The 14381-nt window shown below is 45.9% G+C and overlaps 1 long non-coding RNA gene across 1 annotated transcript; it reads left to right on the top strand.

Moving 5' to 3' along the window:
• The first annotated feature begins 4293 nt into the window (after window positions 1–4293).
• LOC132029092 (uncharacterized) lies at window positions 4294–11428 on the top strand. Its single transcript, XR_009407700.1, has 4 exons — window positions 4294–4459; window positions 8918–9043; window positions 10387–10511; window positions 11311–11428. It is a non-coding gene; the product is annotated as an uncharacterized LOC132029092 (long non-coding RNA).
• Window positions 11429–14381: the final 2953 nt, after the last annotated feature.

Raw genomic sequence — 14381 nt, 5'->3', positions numbered from 1 at the left:
CTAACCTGCGCAGCAGCCTTTGCGATGGTAGTTGTTCATTTATCAAAGAAAACCGGTTCAGAGAGTGACTTGCTCCGGCGGCGGGACCTGCAAGTTGCAATCGTGGGCATCGAAGTTCCCGCTCTGCGGTTCCCAGGGGACCCTCTACCCGCAGCTCCTGCAGCATTAGGAGCTGGTTGGGATGCAGATTATGGGGTCTTCGTCAGGCTTTCCAAATTGGGAACTTGGGAGGAGACAGGAGTCAGAAAGTGATTAACAAGCACTGGGTGGCTGTGAGGCTCGCCAGAGACCCCTGAACTCGCACGCTCTTTCCTGAGGGCTACCCCCTGTTCCCGCACTGTGACTAGGTATTTTTGCGATTCTCTTACGTAATCTTCCCCACCACCCTTTTACAGGAGAGGAAACTAGAGCAGAATTTCCATGAGGGTAGAATGCTAACGTTGGTATAAAATGGTACAAGATTATGTATCTTTTTTGGTTGTACCCTGTATGCATAAAATATCACTGGAAGGATATAAAAAATTTAACTTTTTTTTTTTTTTTTTTTTAACCTCCAAGAAAAGGAGGTAGGTACAGGGTTGGGGGGGGGCTGAGTTGGGAACATTTTTCCGTAAATCTTTGTGATGTGTGAATATCAGCAAATGAATCGGACTGACTCCAAATAAAATCAAACGATTAAAAATTATACTTAGAACAGTATTAAGAGCAGAAACCGGGATTTGAATTCAGGTTTGGCTGGCTGCAGATTATATTCCACGTGCTCTATTGTGTACCCATGAAAAACTTAAAATGCTCTGTGAATTTGAGGTATTGTGATTAATAGTGAAATAGTTATTTCTTGGGAATTTAGTTTCTGTTTTAAACCCTGAAACAATGACCATGTCTAATTCTGGTGTCTGCGTGATACATTGTATGGTGTATAACATTGTTCTTATTTTCATTGCTAATAACAGCAATAAAATGACTATAAAACAGACCATAAATGTACTGTCTAGCCTCTGAGGAATATTGGCGTGTAATTAATTGATAATTGCAAAGACAGTTGAGCCTTTTTAGTGAAGATGAATGTGTAAAGATTAAGTGTTGTTATTCCCAAGACTGATCATCATGCAAGTTTTTATTGGTTATATTTATATGTCTATCAGGTTCAATTTACAATTAAATATGGATAGATACTGCTCCTTATTTTTGCAAAGATCTTTATCTAAGACATATGAATTCCTGGGTTGGGAGACTATCATTTTTTCTTTTCTTTTCTTTTTTTTTAAGATTCCACTCATCTATTTGAGAGAGAGGACGAGTAAGGAGAGGGAGAAGCCGACTCCCCACTGAGCAGAGAGCCGTACTGATGGGGCTCTATCTCTGGACCCCATGATCACAACCCCAACAGAAGGCAGATGCCAAGCCACCCACCATGCTCTTCTCCTCTTTATTGGGAATTGCAAAGGCAATTCAGGTTTGTGTGACTTTAGGCATGTTGACTTAACCTCCTAGTGCTTCCCTTTACTCATATGCTGAAAAGAAGAGATCTTAAAGTGCTTGCTTCCTGGGCTTCTTATGGGGGTACATTGAGTCAAGGAGTGTAGTGCACTCGAGACAGTGTTTGGCCGAGTCACTGTTGGATAAATCCTTAAAAAAGAGAGAGAGAGATGGGAGAAATAGTTTTGATGGCAGAAGAGAAAGATGTGTTTCATGCCTACAACTTTTAAATTTTTTTTTAAGATTTCTATTTATTTATTTGATAGCGAGAGATCACAAGTAGGCAGAGGCAGGCAGAGAGAGAGAGAGAGGAGGAAGCAGGCTCCCCGGCTAAGCAGATGTTTTCCAGATGAGGGCTCGATCCCAGGACTCCGGGATCATGACCTGAGCTGAAGGCAGAGGCTTTAACCCACTGAGCCACCCAGGTGCCCCATGCCTACAACTCTTGTGCTGGGTAGGGGTCATAAAGATTTGTGATTCTTCTAAACACTTGTTCCTAGTACTACTATTTGGTCCCCGAATATAGGAAATTGACTCTGTAGTAATCCTCCATCAGTTGCCCTGTCCAGCTCCTGGGCCTGCAAATTCTCACTGGGAGAAGACTGGTTTTTCCGTAGGTCGGTGCCTGGGAGCTGCGCGATGGGCCTGTGTTGGCTGGTGAGAACGCCACACCTCGCTGGCAGCTTGAAATTGGCCACGAGCGACTCTTTATATCTCAGCAATACGCAAAGCTACAGATCCAAGGCTTCTGCCTCTAGGGAACCGGCGGTTAAACATTTATCAGCACAGTCTACGTTCTCACAGCAGCTGCTCTGCTGGGAGCAGCCCAGAGAAGGAGGTCGCTCCTCTCAGGTTGCCTGGAATGACAGTGCACCTGGACTCTGGAGTCCCTTAGTGGCATCGGGCTAAGATGTCTCAACACTCATCCTCTCTTAATCAAATCAAATTGTAAACAAGGACTGAGTCACGAGTTTTTCCTGGGTGAGTTTGCTCAGTATTGCACAAGTGTTTCTGGGGCAAGGGGAGACAGCTGCCCAGGGAGCCCTCTGCCCACCATGGAGAAACTTGCATTGCAAAGGGAACTGAGGGGGTAGAGGGTCGTACTCATCTCTGATCAGATGTGTCTGTGGCCCACTGTATTTTGGGAGTCAGGAACTCCAAAAAAAATTTTTTAAAGGCGTAGAATATGATAGATCTCTCTCCCTTGAGGGCTGTCCCCCAAGTCAGGCAGTGGAGGAGAGGGCGATTTTTCACAGTGGAGTTCATTCATTCAACAGACCTGTACTAAGTGCCCGACTCAGTAGTTTTTACAGCTGCGGGAGAGACACATGGGAAGCTTACAAAGTACCTCAGTTTAAGCTACCGGGGTTTGGGTGTGTGGCGTCCTAAATAATGTCGCCCCCACACCCCTCATTCTAATCCCTGGAATGTGACCTCATCTGGAAAACAAAACCCTAAGCCCTTGCAGATGTGACTAAGTTAAGGATCTCGGGATGGGGAGATTTGAGATTGTCAAGGTGGAGCCTCCTTGTCTTTGTATCTATCCCCCCGTAAGCAGAAGACAGAAGAGTATGTGACTGCAGAGACACAGAAGAGAGTGACGTGTTTACACAGAAAGGAGTTAGAGAAAGGCCCCGAACAGATTTTCCTTTAGAGCCTGCAGAAAGAGCACAGTGTGCCAACACCGTGTTTTCGCCCTGCTGGCCTCCAGAACTCCGAGGGAACACATTTCTGTTGCCTTAGGTCATCTAGTTTGTGGAAATTTGTTTTGTCAACTGCAGCCCTGGGGAAGGAATACAGGATAGGACCAAACTCGTTTTTAGTGGCACTTTACATAGGATTTAGCAGACCCAGCTGTCCATATGAGAGATGAAGGGTAAAGGGATCATGGAGGGTGATATCTTTTTTAAAGATTTTATTTGGGGGGGAGAGGAGAGAGAGAAAGGGGGAGAGAGCGCGCAGGAGCCGGTTTAGGGGCAAAAGGAGAGGGAGGAGCAGACTCCCTGCTGAGCAGGAACCTGGCCCAGGGCCCGATCCCCAGGACCCCAAGATCGTGACTTGAGCAGAAGGCAGGTGCTTATCTGACTGAGCCTCCCAGGCTGCCCCAGGCTCTCTCATTTGCTACCGGGCACTAACTAGGCCCTGGCTCCCAGTGAGTCTGTATTTTGCAACAAGTGAGCGCAAACCCTCACGCGATTCTGAATTATGGGTATTTACAAGTTCCATCCATCTGCTGTGTTCTATGATAGACACTAGAGATGCAAAGAAGATCACTACATTCCCTGTTCTCAAGAAGCCTACAGTCTGGCAAGCAATAAGATCATTTCCGTCGAGTCTGTGAAGTGTTCGATAATAGTATTTGTTGAGCTGTTCGTTCATGCTAAGTGCCACATCTTGTGTGCCATCTCTCCTGATCTGCAAAAGCAATTCCAGGAAGAAGGGAATAACATCCCCTCAGAAAACCACAGTCTTAGCAGGTTAAGCAACTAGTTCAGTGTCACCCAGCTGGTAAGCAGAGAGGCAGGGCTGCTGGGAACAACGCTGGGTCGGACGGGCATTGCTGGCGCGAACTCACTCCAAGAGCAAGGGCAAAAGCGTGTCTGTGGTCGAGAGCCAAGTCCAGCTGGGAAGCTACCTGTTGCTTAGGGCGCCTGGAATGTGGGGGTGATGGAGGAGTGGGGCAGCACCTGAGGCAGGAAGTGGGTGCTTCTGCCCCCGAACAGGGTAGGGATGACGCTTCTCAACCTTGCCTCGGCAGCCTTGGAAGGAGGAGCCCAGGAAGCTCTGGTCTTGGCCGGGGCAGGGCAGGGCGAATGGGCAATTAGGTAGGACCTCCGCTCCCTACATCTCTCTCCCCAGCATTCCTGTGGCTTTCTACACCTCAGGGCTGGTCTGCTTGCCCGAGGGGAAGGCCTTTCAGCTGCGGGGCTCCTACCTCGGAGGAATTGTGCAGAGCGTCCTGTGAGTTACCAGCAATGTTGTAAGTCATCAGCTGTTTTAGGTTAAGAGGAAAAAACTACTCCCCAAACCACTCCCCAAACCGAGCCTTCTATTTCCGAGCGAATCTGAGAAGAAAATAGCATTGTAGGGCAACCGTTGCCTGGGGCAGGAGAGCAAATGAAAATAAGTGGGAGGAAATGAAGGAAGACGGGCAGTTAGCTACTTCTCTAAACTCTATAAAGTTTAGAGAACTGGCACTTGGTGGGTACTGGCACTTGGCGGGCCTCTTACCGCACGCAGCGACTGTGTGTTTTTAAGAAGCTTATTGTTCTGAAAAAAAAAAAAAAAAAAAAAAAAAAAAAGACCCTGGCTGGGTCAGTCGGTAGAGTCTGTGACTCAGCCTCAGAGTCGTGAGTTCGACCCCCATGTTGGGCGCGGAGCCTTCTTTAAAAGAAAGTGGAAAATAATACAATGAACACCTCTGCGTCCCTCACCCCACAGTTCCCACCTAATAGCCAGGAGGGTTTAATCTATACTCATGGTCCCCACCAGATATTTTTATTATTCTAGGCCCCCTCCTTTTTTTCTTTTTCTTTCTTCTTCTTCTTTTTTTTTTTTTTTAGAAAATTTCAAGCCTATTGAGAAACTATGAGAATAGTCTTGAAAACATCTGTATCACCCAGGTTAACCCGTTTTCCCACCTATATTGAGGTAGAATGCACGTGTAACATTGTGTAAGTCTGAGTTAGGTAACGTGTTGATCTGATCCATACAGCAGAAGGTTTACCAGCATAACATCCTCTTGGATCCACCAATGACCATTTTGGCATGTCTGCTTTAACCTCTCCCTTGTTTTTTTAATTTATATGATTGTTGCAGAGCATTCCTCTTTTAAAACTGGGGGAAACTTTAGAGTTTAGAGAAGTAACTAACTGCCCTAGGTGCTCAGTTTCTAAAGGAGGGGACTGGGATTTGAACTCAGGTCTCTGGGTGTCTATGGGGGGAAAGTCAAGTTGACAGCGGTTTAACTGTTTGAAGCGGGAGTGGACAGGGGAATTGTGTTCCAAATATCAAGAACCCTCCCTCAGAGCCCTTGACCTTCCACCCTGCCAGCTGGCCCCTCCCACATACACGGTTTACTCAGGTTCCTGGAGGGGGCTATTTGAACAGACTCTCTAGGCAATTAGGGGTGATTAAGGGCCACACCCTTTCTCTAAGAATGAATGTGGGAGGAGGAGCAATGCTGGGAATGCCGGGGAGTCTCATTCTTTTTATAATCCCATTCTCCTCAGTTGTTTTTTTTTTTTTCCCCTGCGTTTCTTTGGAAACCTTATCTCTAGCCTGACTGCTGACTGTAGATTTCTAAGACGGCTCTATCTGTCCTTGGCTAGTGGCTGGTCTCCATCCTGGTGGCCTCGCTCTTTTCTCCAGGCTTCACTGCCCAGTGATCTCATCCCTGTCCAGCTGACTCCACGTGGTTGTCTTTGAACTCTAGACTTTCCCTTCTGGGCGGTTCTCTCTGGATATCTCCCCAAACCCTCATAGTCAGCATGTCTAACACTGAACTCATGACTCCCCCCCACTCCCAACTGCTACTTGAGAACCGCCCCCCACCTCAGTTCCCTTTCTTCTGCTGCCCTGAGCGAGCCGGATGCTTGGGAGCCATCTCTGCCTCTCCCCTTTCCTGTACTACCCCCTCGCCATTGAGTGTCATGTGTCCCACCCCCCAGCTCCCGCTTCCCACCTGGGTCCCTCTTGTGTTCCTGCCCCTTCATCTCCATTGCCCCTTCCCTGATCCAACCCTTTAGTCCAGGTTGGATCAGTCCCTGGAGCATCTTGGAGACCCAAGCAACCCTGATAGAATGTGGATCTGAGGGCACCTGGGTGGCTCAGTGGGTTAGGCCGCTGCCTTCGGCTCAGGTCATGTTCTCAGGGTCCTGGGATCGAGTCCCGCATCGGGCTCTCTGCTCAGTGGGGAGCCCGCTTCCCCCTCTCACTCTGCCTGCCTCTCTGCCTACTTGTGATCTCTCTCTGTCAAATAAATAAATAAAATCTTAAAAAAAAAAAAAGAATGTGGATCTGACATGTCAAAGGCAAACTCAATGTCGCCACCCAGCTCTCTCCCCTCCTAGGGTGTAGAACCCATCAGTGGCCTCTCATTTCTCTTTGGGTCTAGACCCAATTCCCCCAAATGGCCCTGCATGGCTGGCTCCTGCTGATCCCCGGGGATAGGCAGCTCCCTCACTGCTGCCCCACACCTTGGACTCCAGCCACGTGGATATGCTGTCTTCCCGCACACCTGGGAGCCATTGACAGGCTCTTCCCTCCGCCTGAGTGCTCCCTCCCCTCCCCTCACCCACCAACTCCTGTTCTTCCGACCTCAGCTACCCCCTTCTTGGTCTCATCTCTCTCTTGGGGACATTTCCTCCCCCGCAGCCTGACTCTCCCCTTGTGTAGAGTCACGGCACTTAAGATGTTTTACTGCTGGGATTCTTTGCCCATTTTCTCACCTACAACCGTAAGGTTTGCGGACAGGAACTCTGTCTTCTTTTGTTGATCCTTGTATCCAAACTGTGGTGCTAGGGACATAGCAGGCATTGATAAATCATTTTCTGAATGAATGGTAAGTAAATGCTGAGCAACACCTGGTGCTCAGATGAGAACCGCTGTTAATAACTAATTACTTAGCTCCGTGATCGCCATCTAGTGGCGACTGATGTTATTACACCGTTGAGCGCAGCGTCCTGATTCCGCTTCACAGTGCGATCTGTCGTTGGGCTCCTTCCTGGCACAGAGGGAAATCAGTACATGCATAATAGAAACTTGTTGCATGCTTTGCCTTGTTTCAGGTATCGTAGTAGGCATCACAGCACTGCCTGCTTGATACCTGAGCAAAGCTCTCCTTCCTAGGCCAGGGGCTGGAGAGAAGACCCTTCATTGAACAGAGCCTGTGTTTTTTTGTTTTTTTTTTTACTGCATCCCACTGCTCCTGTGCTTCTGCTGCTTATTAGGTGAACTGTATCCATGAGAAAACCGGAATTGTTGCAGTGATTGCAGGAGCCCAAACAAAACTCTCTTTAATGGCAGGAAACATATTTTGTAACTAGGGAGGGTACTATGGGGCTCCTCAGATTTGAGTAAAATGTCTGGAGTCTGGGAGGAATGCTTACTGGTTTTGCTGTAACCGAGGACCTGTGAGTGCTCTCATTTCGAAGACCCCAGGACATCTGGATATGCAGTATTTCTGAATGGTTCACAGATGGCTTTTCTTGGCATGTATTTCTTAGGTTTTTTGATTTTGTGGCTTAGAAAGTTCTGGTCTTTAAGTCTCTACAAAGTTTTGGATCTTTCATGGAGTAATTTTTTTTTTTTTTTAACATTCTTCCCAAAGTGCATTTGAGATCAATGGTAAATAGTAATTACGTATACACTAGCTGCCTCAAATGTTTTTTGAAACAAGGTAGAATCTATATAAAATGTAGGAAAAGTTGTACTTTGCATTATGTTTGTGAAAGTTTTTGCAAGTACCTTTTGGGCAGGGCAGGTAAATTTGATCATATTTTCTATGTCATGTGAACTAAAAGGAACCAGAGTGTTAACTTTTATTGGCAAGTTGAGTGGAGGCATAAGAAATATACTCTTCAGGGGCACCTGGGTGGCTCAGTGGGTTAAAGCCTCTGCCTTCGGCTCAGGTCATGATCCCAGGGTCCTAGGATCAAGCCCCCCATTGGGCTCTCTGCTCAGCAGGGAGCCTGCTTCCCCTTCTTTCTCTGCCTGCCTCTCTGCCTACTTGTGATCTCTGTCTGTCAAATGAATAAGTAAAATCTTAAAAAAAAAAAAAACAAGAAACATACTATTTAAAAGACACCAGAGCACCTGGGGGGCTCAGTTTGTTAGGCATCTATTTTTTAAATTTTATTTTTTTTAAAGATTTTTAAAAGATTTTCTTTATTTATTTGACAGATCACAAGTGGGCAGAGAGAGAGGAGGAAGCAGACTCCCCCTTGAGCAGAGAGCCCAATGTGGGGCTTGATTCCAGGACCCTGAGATCATGACCTGAGCTGAAGGTAGAGACCCAACCCACTGAGCCGCTCAGGCGCCCCTAGGCATCTGACTCTTGATCTCAGCTCAGGTCTTGATCTCAGGGTGGTGAGTTCAAGATTGACATTGCCATGCTGGGCATGGAGCCTACTTAAAAACATAAAAGTAAAAAAGATGAATAAAGGGCACTTGTGGTAATTTCTGCTGTAGAGAATGGTTTTAAACTTGCTTGCATCAGAATCACCTGTGGTTGTTAAAGCATAGATTGCTGGCGTCCCGCCCCCAGAGTTTCTGACTTAGTGGGGCTGGGAGAGAGTTTGAGAATTTGCATTTTTAACGAGCTCCCAGGTGATGCCGAGGTGGCTGGTCTAGAGGCCAAGCTTTGAAAACTATCAGAGCAGTGAATTATGCACCCTAATTTTCTACAGTCTGTTTTCTTTCCGTCTTTTCTGTGCAGGTCAAGATTCACCAAGCCTCACCGTTACTTTTCTGCCTTTGGAGGAAAGCAGCATGGAAGGAGTGTTTTGTAGCTTCGGTCTCTGTCCAGCCTGCACAGGGAAGCCCGAGCTCTCCTACCACACAGGTCAGGTGGCTGATGCGCTGCGTAAACTTTTCAGCATGACTGTTTATTCTTCTGGAATAAAATCTCCCCTTTAGTAAGATGCTGGAGGTCTTTACATGGGGTCCCTTCTTACCTCTCCATCCTTTTTTCTCTAGTGTGGCACTTTTTCACAACCCGAGCTTTCTGCTTGGAATGTCCTTGTGATATTTCTTTGCTTCCTTAATTCCTTCTTGTCTTCCTGAACCTGAGGATAAATCTGTGCGTAACTCTCTGATTCTGGCACATATAGGCTTATGGAATGATGGGATAAATGGATGAATGAATAAATGAATACCTAAGAATATAGAAAATGAATTTTTAAAAATTGTGGTAAAATACATGTAACATACAATTTATGAGGTACAGTGGGATCGTACAGTCTTTGCCCTTTTGTGACTGGCTTATTTCACTCAGTGTAATGTCCTCAGAGTTCATTCATGTTATTGCCTGGGTCCAAATGTCCTTTTTTTTAATTTTTATTTTTTAAAAAGGTTTTATTTATTCATGTGAGAGAGGGAGAGAGAGAGAGAGAGAGAGGCAGAGGGAGAGGAGAAGCAGGGTCCCCACTGAGCAGGGAGCCGGTGCTGGAGCCCGATTAACCGACTGAGCCACGGGTGCCCCCTGAATGTCCCTTTTTAAAGGTTGAATAATATTCCATTTTAGTTATTTACTGCCTTTTTTTCTTTATTTTCATATGGAGAATAGTTTTGTATGAGGATCTAATTTGCAGCATTATTAGAAGTAGCAAAGGGTTCGAAGCCATTTAAATGTGTGTGTGTAGGGGAATCAATGGTGTAGAGTAGGCATAACCTTACAGTAGAGTAACAAAGAATGGGGCTTCTCCTGTATTGGTATAGAACAGTCACCAGCTAGAATATTATAGTACTGAAAACTGTGTAGACTGTTTTTACTTTTGATATAACATATATAAAAAAAATCATCTCAAACAGGGCATGTGTCCGTGCTTTCCATAGTTGCCGGAGGCTGCCTCTGGAGGAGGGAACTGGATGAGGTCTTTCTTCTGTCTGCTCTTTCCTCTCTTTCTTGTTTTGTACCAGGCCTTATGTATTTCCTATTAAAAAATGTTGAAAAGAATGCAAATAACCTTGTCCAGAGGGAGAAGTGATTAATTTCCTGCAGATCTAACATAAGGAGGGATGCTTTGTGCTTACGAATAATTATTAAATTAAGTCAGTAAGAAAGACTTAAATGAAATTAAACTTGGTTGGCTAATTCTCTTGACTCTCTGTAGAGGTTAACGATGGACCTGATTCTTTGACTACCCGCCCCCCTGGGGATTTTTAATAACCAAATCTTATCAACAGTTTAGGGATCATCTGTACGCAGTACTGAGAAGCCGATCTTACTCAGAAGCTCTGTCTGTGTGAATTTAAGGACCAAGGCTTGACTTGAGGCACCGCCCCTGAGGCACTTGAGGCACTGCTCCAAGGTAGGCTCCTGAGTGATCAGCTCCTTCAAAGCAGTCTAAAGCAGCAAGGAAAACTGCTGTCAGAAGAATCAGATAAATGCTTAGGTCTGGGTCCAAAGTGACTGGTGTGTCCAGATCAGGGGCGATGGGTGGCTTTCCCACAGAATGAATGTTTGTTGATAACGAAATTACCATTCTCTGCATTGTGGTCTCACCAGTACCTGAGCTATGCAAGCAGGCCTGCCCGTGTTTTACCTAAATTTTACCCCATTCAAAGTTGTGAGATGATCCAGTCCTTGCTCTCAGACCTCAGACCCTGCAGACATCTTAACACCGGGACAGATGTGCCCAGGACACTTGTTATCAGTGACAAATAATTTTTGCTTCAAATATTCACATTAATAATATTTAGCAATATTTATTATTAATAATATTGATGATAATATTAATTACTAATAAAATAAAATGTTTTAATATATATTTATGTATAGATATATATAAATATAACATTTCTGGTTTGTAAAAACATCTGCTTGGAAATTCTGCTGTATAATCAATGTGGCTGTGATGACTCTGGATATTACTAATAGTGAATAACATTTCTATAGCTCTTTCCTACTTCTCAGTGACTCCTTGTTGTTCTAAAAAAAAAAAAAAAGTCCTTCTCAGGCAACTGAAGGTTTTCAGAATCTGCTCCCTACCTGTCTGACCCCATTTCACTCCCCTGCACCTTCTATAGTAACTTCTCCAGCTGTCTGTGAGTGTTCTGAGCATTTTGTAGCTTCTCTTATTTCTGGTCTTGGTGCTGTTTTGTCTTCAGATGCTAGAATATTCTCCCATGTTCTGCTTTGTGGGACCAGCTCTTGCTCCAGAGCCCAGCTGAGGTGTGCCTTCCTCCCTGATGTGGTAGGTGATGGCAGGTGATCCTGTCCCTCTAAGGCCTTCAGGGCTTCCTTTGTGACTGCTTCGGTGGCTGCCCCGCCGCACTGCATTATCATTGCTTGTTGATGTTTGCTTGAACTCGGGAGTGCCAATGGCTACATTCGCATCTGGAGGCTGGACTGGAGAAGAGCCCATAATAAACTTATACTTAGTATTGGCCTGCGTTTTGGTCTCAGTCTTAGCCTTTTCACCTTTCTGTGTACCTCTTTCCTTCCTCCTTCCTTCCCTAGGCCCTCTCTCTCTTTCCTGCAGCTTTGTGAAGCCTGGAGCAGAGGACCTAGATAAGTCATGCCACAACCTGACTCACAGACACTGTGAAACAATGGTGTTTAGTTAATGATTGCTAAATCTGTGGTAATTTGTTGCAAGTCATAGGAAACTGATATAATCCTGTTCTCCCCACAGTGATTGCTTCTCTACAGTTAAAACTTTAGTTTTCTCTATTATTTTCTCCTTGTAGCTAAGATTTATTTCTTCCCGACAACATCCAATTCAGAGCAAAGTCCCACTTCCTTGAATTCTCCCAGGAAGTACCTAATGCAAGCCCAAATCCTGAGTCTTTTCTAATACCTTGCCACTTTGCGATGCCCTATACAAACGAAATAATGTAGAACAGGGTGAGAGAGAAATGCATTTGCATGTGGCTGGGCAAATTGTAACCCCTGGAAATCAGAGGTGAAGGGGCTGTATGAGTCACTGGGAGCTTGTCACCGACAAGTGGGGGTGGTTGGCTGCCGGGACTGAGCCCCTTCCTTCCACCCTTTGGCCGATGGACGCAGAGCATTTGTTCTTTTCACTGAGGCTCATGGAGTGGGTGAAACTCCGTGCCACTCTCCAAACACAAAAGAGAAATTTCATCATGAGCGAAGGATCAGAGATAGAAGACATTCTGAGAGGCGGTGGTTGGGGATCCTGGCTCCGTCCCTTTCCAGTGGCGGGCTCTGGCGAGCAGGAATTTGAGATTGCCGCAGTGTGGAGCGGGGACTCATTGTTCAGGAGAATGGGGTGTACAGTGTTCTAGTAGTAAATCAGGAGCTCTTGTTCTGGATCCGGGGGTTGAAACCAAGAGCCTGCTGGGTTAGCTCCTGCTACTTGTCGGGGGAATCGAGGAAAGGAAGTAGCGAAGGGACTGCCCATTTTGCAGGGAAATGTGGCAGGTCTTTGGCCATCCCCCAGTTTTTGATGACTGCTTGCCAGTGACATCCCATCCTTGAATTCATCGGGCGTGCAACTCCTGAGGCTTGCCAGTCCCAATGGAAGGAAATGGAAATCTCTCTCCATTCACAGCCTCTCTTCACAGTTCATTTGAAATTGCATCTAATTTAGGCTCATTCATACTGCAGACGTGGAAGAGCCCACCACAAGGCCTGATAATCACTTCACCATGAAAACCTAATGGTAGGAACACCAGTGTTGCTATAACAACCACGAGAGAAGCCTGGTTGCCCACGGTTACCTCTGTGAGCAGATGTCACTGGCGCCTGAGTCTCAGCTTGAATGAGCCTCGAGAGCATAATGGGAGAGGCCACGGGCACTGTATGCGTGGGTCTGAATGAAAGAACCTTCTTGCCGCCATGGGCAGCTCTGACACCCTTTTTGTTTCCTTATCAGTGATGGGTTCATGAAGACTTTCTCATTAGAGGACTTTGAGTTGTCATCTTAGAGGCAGAGAGTTCTAAAATGACCCCTCCTCTGAAAGGTTTTTCTTTTTTTGGTTTCTTAAATTAAAAAGATGCAAGGTTCAAGCCTCAAAAAATACAAAAGGGATGGTGTGGGGGAAGTTCTCCGTCCTATCCTTGCCTCCCGTCTACCCACTCCCTGTTTTTCCCCAAAGGCTTTTTAAAGGTCTCTACAGATCAGTACAAGATATATTTCCTTCCTTTTATTTTTGAACAAAAGAATACATAAAACACACAAAAGAATAGTGTATCATGCACACTGTTCTGTACCTTGCTTTTTTCCCTTAATGTGTCTTGAAATGGTCTCTCATCAATCTGTAAAGTGCTTCTACAATCTTCTTCACAATGTAGAGTCTTCCACTGTACGGATGTGTCAAACATAGGCAACTCGTTCCTGTTGATGGGCATTCCGGTAGTTTCCAGGACTTTGTGGTCACAAGGAAGGTTGTAATGGCTGGTCTTGCATTAACGCCATTTTGCCTGCATGAGAGAGTTTTTGATGTTGAACCGCTGAGTGTATGGATTTGTCACTTTACTTTGCATCTGTAGACCTTGTGCTGGTCTGTGCGCCCCTCAGCAGTGCACCTGAGGCTGCCGCCCCCCGCCCCCAGCCTCACAAAGAGTGTTTTGTCAAACTTCTGGGTTTCTGCCAATCTGGCAGGTGAGAAATGTTATCTCATTAGGGCTAACATCTGCATTTTTCTTGCTTGTACTTAATTTTATTGAACTATCTATTTGCATGCTTTGCCTATTTTTCTATTGAGTCATTGGTCTTTTCCTTGGAGGGGGGCTCTTAAGATATTTGGGAGATTAGCCCTTTGCACTATGAATTTCAATTATTTTTTTCTCTTCCGTGTGTCATCTCCCTTTGACTTTGACAGTACAGCACAAGAGGTTATGACACGGACTCCGGAGCCGGGCTGTCCACGTTCGCATTCCAGCTCTGCCAACAGGGCTGTGGGGCTTTGAAAATCTGCTTCTCCGTGCTTCATTGTCCTCAGTCTACAGAGTGAGGGTAATAGTGCCGACCTCATACGGACTTCGTGAGGCTTAAATGCTTGGTATACGTAAAGTGTGTGTAACAGTGCTTTACAGAGAACATAGGAAGTTCTGTGTTTGATGCCCGTTATTATTTACAACCTCGCTGTGGCTCCTGGAATTTGTCACAGTTGGGAAGGCCTTGAGAAACCCTCCCTGTGCCATTCTTTGCACTGCGTGTGATCTTTCCCACATACTCCGACCGGGAATGGCATGTGGCCGAGTGGTTGTG

This window comes from Mustela nigripes, chromosome 13 (assembly GCF_022355385.1).
Source record: "Mustela nigripes isolate SB6536 chromosome 13, MUSNIG.SB6536, whole genome shotgun sequence".
NCBI lineage: Eukaryota > Metazoa > Chordata > Mammalia > Carnivora > Mustelidae > Mustela > Mustela nigripes.
This window is presented reverse-complemented; position numbering and strand designations above follow the sequence as displayed.